Raw genomic sequence first — 8860 nt, forward strand, 5'->3', positions numbered from 1 at the left:
AAGAATTAATGGCTTCTTCAGATCTCCATCACCGTCATTGCTATGGTTTCCGTCATCGCCACAGCTTCCATTCTGTAGGGAAAGAGAAAGAAAAGAATAAAAGAGATCGCACTCATCGTAGAGATATTTTCACATTTTTAGATGAGGGAGTAGTTAATTCGATATTTTTAATTTTTGAATTTTAAAGTTTTTTATATTTTTGAAAAAATCATGTCGGTGTTCTATTTCGTGTCGGGTCCTTCCGAGTCTCTTACATGGCAATATATATATCGTCGACTTTTTATACCGTGCTAAAAGTAATTTTAAATTCAAAATATAGACAAGAGTTACCAAAGCAATTGCAACATGTAACATGTAGAAAAGGCTTGAGAAAACTGAGAAATCCTTGGGAATGAAAGGTTTGAAAGCTCTTTTGCGGCTATGCTGTAAATTAACAGCTTTAAACTAGCTAGTCTTTCTATAATATTTATGTTGTTAGTTGGAACCATAAATTTAATTATTAATATGCATGCAACTAGTGAGAACATGAGAAAGAACGTGTACCCTAACCTTGTGAGAAGAATTCATACAGAACCTTCCTTTGGACACATTTGAAACTTGACTTTAACTAATAGATTAACAGGCAGCAGCTACCCTGTAATTGGTTTCTGAATTTGCTTGCAGAATTCGATTCTAATGGCACCACTTCATTTTATTGTTGTACTTTTCAATGTTCTTCTCTTTGCTGGTATTTCATTGCTAAAATCATCAGTTACCGCTACTACAGCAACCATGTTTGCAAGAAGAGACCAGTTAGATTATGACCGGCATGCTTTGTTGGAGTTCAAGAGACAAACTTATGATCTTGATGGACAACTAAGTTCTTGGAATGATTCCATCTATTTCTGCAACTGGGTTGGGATCGATCACTTGTGAAAGTCGTCATCAGCAACGTGTCATCAGTTTGGACTTACAAAGGAAGGGCTTGGGAGGTAATGTTCTTTCTCCTTCCATTGGAAACCTCACTTTTCTTCGTTCCTTAGCTGTTGGAGGCAATAGTTTCAATGGCCAAATCCCCCAAGAGATCGGGAATCTCATTAGACTTAGAACACTTTACTTACACAGTTACACAACAATTCTTTTGAAGGAGAAATTCCTGTCAACTTGGCAAACTGTACTTCTCTTAGAGAAATTCAACTCTCCAATAATAATCTTGTCGGGAAGATTCCAGTAAAACCATCTCTTTCCTTGTCAAAGTTGGAGCTTCTTGCTATTAATAATAATTGGTTGGTAGGAGAAATACCAGCTTCCTTTGGAAACACTTCCTCACTTCAAGCTCTCAGTTTGAGTGGAAATGTACTACAGGGTAGCATTCCAGAATCCTTTGGTCAATTAACAAACTTATATGGTCTAGGACTTGGTGTAAACAATCTATCTGGTGAATTCCCTGTCTCACTATATAATCTCTCCTCATCTCTCGAAATAATTTCTCTTCCACTCAACCAACTCCATGGGAATCTTCGACAAGACATTGGCATTTGCTCTTCCAAATCTGAAAATGTTACCACTTGGACATAACCTTTTCTCAAGGATCATTCCAAGTTCCATCTCTAACATTTCAACACTAGAAAAGTTAGATCTCGGTACAAACAAATTTTTTGGACCTATCCCTAAGAACTTAGAAAACCTTCAAAACCTTCAATGGTTTAGTATTGGAGAAAATCTACTGTGCAATGGGGAAGATGGTGATTTAAACTTTTTGAATTCTTTGGTCAACTGTACAAATTTAAAAGTCTTGCAACTCCAACAAAATGGTTTTAAGGGTCCCATTCCCAACTTCAAAGCCAACCTCTCAACACAGCTCTCAATGTTTTATTTGGGAAGGAATCAAATATCTGGAACCATTCCTAGTGAAATTGAGAATCTCATCAACTTAACAGAATTGGACATTGAGTTTAATTTTCTTAGAAGGTATTATTCCAACCAATTTAGGTAAACTTCCAAAGCTTCAAAGATTAAACTTGGCTGGAAATATCCTTTCAGGACAAATACCTCCTTCTATAGGCAATCTTCGTTGCTTTGTTCAATCTTAGCTTAGATGCCAACAACTTGAATGGAACCATTCCTTTCAACATCGGTAATTGTCAATAGTTACAATACCTAACCCTTTCTAATAATCGTCTCCAAGGGCGAATTCCTAAACAGCTCTTCCTTATTCCCTCCTTATCAGTAGTCCTCAATTTATCTTCTAATTTTCCTTTCTGGTTCTTTACCAATTGAAATTGGTAACTTAAAGAGTCTTTCTACAATAGATATCTCCAAAAACAAATTGTCTGGAGAAATCCCCTCCTCTGTTGGTGATTGTAATAGTTTAGAACATCTTTATATGGGGAGTAATCTATTTGAAGGAAATATTTCTCATTCTTTGGCGCTTTTGAAGGGGCTGGATCTAGATATTTCACATAACAATTATCAAGGCAAATCCCAAGAGTTCTACAAAATCTTTTGACATTACAAAGTTTGAATTTATCTTTCAATAATCTTGAGGGGGAGGTGCCTACAAAAAGAGTCTTTGAAAATGGAAGTGCAATTTTTGTGAATGGAAATGAGAAGCTTTGTGGGGGAATTGTTGAGTTTTTTTTTTTGGTAGAGGGAATTGTTGAGTACATCTACCTACATGCGTAAGCAATGGATCCATGAAATGAGAAAAGTCTAATGTTTTTAAAATAAATTTTTCAACAATTGGTGCGATTCTTGGTTTTCTTTTGATATCTTCATTTCTTATATCCTATTGGACAAGAAGAACAAGAAGTAAAACTCCATCCGCACCAATAATGAGTGGACAATTCTTACATAATCTTTCTTACAAAGAACTCTTCCAAGCTACTAGAGGATTTTCTTTAGCAAATTTTATAGGTTCTGGGGTTTTGTTTCTGTATACAAAGGGATTATTGACCCTATTGAAACTATTGTCGCAATCAAGGCACTCAACCTTCAAAACCCAAGAGCTCTGAAGAGTTTCATGGCTGAATGTGAAGCTTTAAAAAACATTTGGCATCGAAATCTAGTCAAGATTTTAGACTCTTGTTCTAGTCTTGATTCAAAAGGCAAAGATTTCAATGCACTTGTTTTTGAGTTCATGCCCAATGGGAGTCTGGATGATTGGCTGCACAATCACTCAAGGAATCTAAGCCTTCTCCAAATATTAAACATTGCACTTGATGTGGCTTCTGCATTGGATTACCTCCATTATCACGTACTGTTATAAGACAATTGTTCATTGTGACTTGAAGCCAAGCAATATCTACTTGATAATGATTGGCAAGGCTACTTTTAAAATCCAATGAAGAGAATTCATCCAAAGGTCAAATTAGCACGATTGGGATAAAAAGATCTATCGGCTATACTGCTCGAGGTAATAATAAATTTTACCATTTTATTAGTACTTAACAATAGGTGTCTCATTATTACAGATCTAATAGTCCATGACCCCAATGCAAATATTGATTCTTGAATGAATTATACCATGAACTCATTTGAGTTTTGTATTTATTTGGAACAAATTTGGGATGATTCTTTTCAAAATTATCAATAGAAACATGCTTTCCAAAGTGAATAATTGACCATGTTATTTGATACTTTTGGATAGTGTTTTCACAATCTTCATATTTCAAACTATACTTCTTGTACTATATGAAGAAGAAAAGAAGAAAAAAAACCCAAATCTAGAAGTACTATCATACTAACAAGGAGAAAATCTTCAAAATTTCAGAATATGGCACGGGTGGAAGTGCTACCGTACAAGGGGATGTCTATAGTTTTGGAATCCTTTTACTAGAGATGCTCAAAAGAAGAAGGCCTACTGATGAGATGTTTTCTCATGACTTCAATCTTCACAACTTTGCCAAGGCAGCTTTACCTGTACATGTCATAAACATTCTGGAAAGCACTTCTACCCAGGAAGAGGCAAAGTGAAAAAATTAAAACGTATTCCATGAACCGAACTGAAGATCCTTGTCTTAAGACGGATGGATTGCAAGACAGCATAATGTCAATAATTGAAGTTGCACTCCAATGCTCTATGGAGTCACCTAAAGAACGTCCAAGCATGAAAGATGTTGTGAAGAGACTGCATGCAAACAAAGAGAAATTTTTTGAAGAAAAAATCAATTAATATAGATCAGCAATGACTGATTTGAAGGTAAGACTTCCTTAGTATGCATCTTCAAAATACATTTTGAGTTTAAAGCACATTTTGAAGCCAAAAACAGAAACGCTAACTTTTAATTTTATTCTGGCTTTAAAATGTGTTTTAAACCCATTATCTTTATTGATTTATTTATTTTTGGTAAACTTTTAAACCCATTATCTATTCCAAGCATACTTATCAAGTAGGGTCTAAGGCATCTTAAGCTTCACTTGAATTATTTGTAGTTGTAACGAGCAAATTCAAGGTCAGCTGTAAGAATGGAAGGTAGAGTTTGATCAAGCAGCTGCTGGAGTCTGAGGCGGTTACCTATTTGTTTTATTTTTTTGTGTAAAGGACTTCTACACAGCATTCACTGTAGCTTAGCTAGCCCAGAATCTTCTAAAGCTGTAATTTATTTTTAGAAGATAATTTACGTGATCCAAATTCTTATTGTATCTTATATACTGTAAAAAATCCTTTCTTGGACAATTTTCTTTCTCCACTCTACCCAGATCTTTAACAGAAGTATGAGATACGAACAGCTTGGTATTATATGAATATGAACTATCAATATCCAATAGTTTCATAAGCTAGTTCTTCCAAAGAAAACAAGGCATTTTATGATGCATGTTCTTTCTTTTTCTTTATCCCTGCAGTATTTTGATATGAGCATTCGTACTACTTGTTTCTTATTTTCGAAATTGTTTATGCCCGTAAAAGAATAGGAAGCAACAGAAATTTTAACATGCATTCACTAGAAAACCTACCATAATATTTAGAATGACACCCATTGACAGTTTTTTTTTTTTTTTTTTTGGTAGAACATTGACAGTTAATGGATCCTTCAGAGTAGAGTACTTCAACTTGCAGAAAAAACCCAAGGAAATTTGGATGGGTGCAAAACATTTCTCAACTCTGAACACACACAAGAACCTGAAAATCCAGCAGCATCACGAAGAGTACTGTTGAATCACAACGACCTTGATAGGAGATGCAGCATCAACTTTAACAGGATTTAGTGGGGGAGACCCATTCAATAGTACTTCATCACTCTGAATATTACCATCTTGGAGTTTAGATGGTAGTCTTCCCCGTAAAACCCTTCCAGCAAACTTGCTTTCAATCACAGGATTCAAGTTTAGATCATTATTTAGACACCGGGACACTGAAGGAGGCTGAATTGGATATATTGATTAGAAGTACAGTGATGTCTTGCAATAGTCACAAGAGAAAGTTCAGCTTTGGTACTTTTTCATGACTGCAGAGACAGTTTTAGTGGCAATATCCTCAAAGGAACTGTTCCTTTTTTTTTTTTTTTTGTCAAATTTATTTTTTTTTACATTTTTTTTATGAGGTTCATCCAGGCCAGCTTGCGCACACCACGATTACATCCTCAAATTAATGCCGCCGAATGGGTGCAAACCCAAGACCTCCCCGTGGGAGGTAGAGTCTTTAACCGCTTTACTAACCCATCATTGGCAAAGGAACTGTTCCCAAGCTGAAAATGGAAATACTTTGGTGTTTGTACATGCATGCTGAAAATTTTAGAGTAACCTCAAAGGGTGTGTTCAGTTGATCAACACATAAATAATAGATCAAGAATTTGGATCTTGTAGAAGAAAGCCTTACACTTTTTTCTCTTGATTCAACTGCACATCTCAGATTCGAGGAATAGAACACAGAGACAAATCGCACTATGAGCACAGATTTTTACTTGGCTCTGATCTTGCAATTCTACATCCAAGGCAGAGGTAGAACCTCTAGTCTTCCACTGTGAATAAAATAAATAAATAAATAAATAAAATTTACACCCTCAAATCCGGATCATCACCGCGACGGGTTTACCACCACAAATTCGATGGGACCCACTGGTAAAAAATAAAAAAATAAAAAACCCTCCCATCACCCAACCCCTGGGTCCCCCTGTATTTATGGTGGTAAAGCGTCAGGGAGCACAAAGTGCTACCCCGATGGGTAGCTGATCTGGACTCGTACCGTTACATAAGAAAAATAAACATTTCTAAAACAATGAAAAAAACAAAAATATGAATGAAATACGTAAGCAAGTTTGAGTTTTTAAGGGTTTTCAAAACAGAAGATTATGTTTTGACATCAGAAATACAAGAATGCTCTTCGGCCTTTCAAGGGAAGTGTCCTTGTTTTTCTTTCTTTTTTAACAAAAAATACCAAGTCGCCTCAAAATTGTGCTAAAATAGAACAAACTAGATTACACATATATGTTTGTTAAAAGCCATGAGTTAGGGTTAGAGAGACACATTTTTGGGTGGGAGTGTAAAGGATAAGTCTCTGAATTCAAATATTTGAATTTGAACTACATTTTGTTTACAATCAAACTCTACAACTTGTATATACTTTAACTATAACTCAAACTCTTATTGATGTTGGAGATAAGATTAATCGAGGATAGAGCTTGTTACGGAGGATTTGAATTTGAATTCAGAGACTTATCCTTTACAAGATTGATTGTAGTATAGATTACATATTTATAGTTACAAGAGTCCTACTCAACATTAATCTTGGACTCTAACTGTAGAGTTTGAATTATTCAAGTTATCTATTTGTATTTGGTATGAACTATGTCTCTTGTGTGTTTGAGTGCAACTTTGAATCTGATCCACTTGTGGATAAGATGTAATTTGCTAGTCTCTTGAGTAGTTGAGTTTGAGTTTGGTTCTTGAAGTCTTGAACACATGGAGGTAGTTGAGTTTGAGTGGAGTTCTTGAAGCCTTGCACGCATGGAGTAGTGGTGGCTAGGGTTGCCTGTGATTTTCTTATTTTGCCCCCAGACTGCAAAAGACCATTATTATCCTTAACACACCCCCTCAAACTCAAGGACGGAGAAGAGACCTTGAGGTTGGACAAAAGAGTACTGAACCGTTGAGGCAACAGAGGCTTTGTAAAGATATCTACAAGTTGATCCTTAATAAATACCAAACTTGGAGATCACCCTTGGCAACCTTATCCCAAACAAAATGAAAATCAATCTCCACATGTTTAGTACGTGCATGGAAGACATGATTAGCGGTAAGATATGTGGCCCTCACATTATCATACCAAAGAATAAGAGCAGAAGGCAGATAAACCATTAACTCTGTTAAGAAAGATTGTAACCTAGTGAGTTCAGTAGCCACATTAGCTAGGTTTCGATATCCTACCTCAGTACTAGAGCGAATTATAATTTGTTGCTTCTTAGAACTCCAAGATATAAGATTACAGCCCAAAAAGATAGCATAGCCATCAATAGATTTTTGATGATCAAAGCAACTGACCCAATCAGCATAGAGAAAGCCAATAAAGAATTCGGAGATTGATGATGAATAAAAATGCCATTAGAGAAAGTTCCTTTTAGGTAGCGTAAAATGTGTTTGACGTAAACCAATGATCAATAGTGGGAGAATGCATGAATTGACAAACTTTATTGACTGCAAATTGAATATCAAGCTGAGTGAATGTTATTTGTTTCTTTAAGATTGACTATATTACAGATTACATACTTATAGTTACAAGAGTCCTGCTCAACATTAATCTTGGACGGACTATAATTCTAGAGTTTGAATTACTCAAGTTATCTATTTGTGTTTGGTATGAACTATGTTTCTTGTGTATTTGAGTGCAACTCTGAATCTGATCCACTTGTGGATAAGATGTAAGCTAATGGAGTTTCTTGAGTAGTTGAGTTTAAGTCTAGTTCTTGAAGTCTTGCACGCATGGAGGTAGTTGAGTTTGAGTGGAGTTCTTGAAGCCTTGGACGCATGGAATGGTGGTGGCTAGGGCAACCCTAGATTCAACTAGGGTTGCCTCTGATTTTCTTGTTTTGCCCTCAAACTGCAAAGACCATCATTATCCTTAACAATGTTTTAGACTGTTTTTATTTCAAAAATATGAAAAAACACAAGAAACAAATAAATAAAAACATTACCATACATACCTAAGATACTCAACATCTAAAATTGGAATATAATATCTCCGTATATACAGAAGTAATTTAAAATTTAAAATTTAAAATATAAAGATGGAGTTACCAGAGCTATTGCAACATTCAGAAAGCTTGTGAGAAGAAGTTAGTCAAAAAAGTTTGAAGAGCAAGCAATTAGTGAAAACGCAAGAAATAACGTTTGAGTCCCCAACCTAGTAAGAAAGACTCATTCAGAACCTCCCCTAGAACACTTCTGAATTTGGCTTTAACTTTTTGACTCAAAAAAAAGAAAAGAAATTGGGTATAAATTGGAGTTATCAGAGTAAATGCAACATCTAGAAAGCTTGTGAGAAGGGAAGTCGGTCATAAAAGGTTTGAAAAGCATGCAATTAGTGAGAACATGAGAAAAAAAAACGTGTCCTACCAAACAAAGAAGACCTTGTGGGAAGACCTTGGTCAAAAAGGTTTGAAAAGCAAGCAGCAATTAGTGAAAACATAAGAAAGAACCTCCCGTTTGATAGAACACGTACGTCTGAATTTGGCTTTAACTTTCTGACCGAAAAAAAAAGAAAGTGGCTTTGAGTAAAGGCAACTAGGTTAGGTAATAAGGACAAAGACTCAAGACTTCTAGGGTCTCCTTCGGTCTAGTCTTCTGGGGTCTCTCCCCCTGAACTGTTTGTTACCCTAGCTGCTTAGTATTTTTAACTATAAAGTACGATTAACAGGTTAGCAACCCTGTAAGTTGGTTTCTGAAT

The sequence above is a fragment of the Hakea prostrata genome, chromosome 11, assembly GCF_041222555.1.
Source record: "Hakea prostrata isolate BN-2017 chromosome 11, UWA_Hpros_2, whole genome shotgun sequence".
NCBI lineage: Eukaryota > Viridiplantae > Streptophyta > Magnoliopsida > Proteales > Proteaceae > Hakea > Hakea prostrata.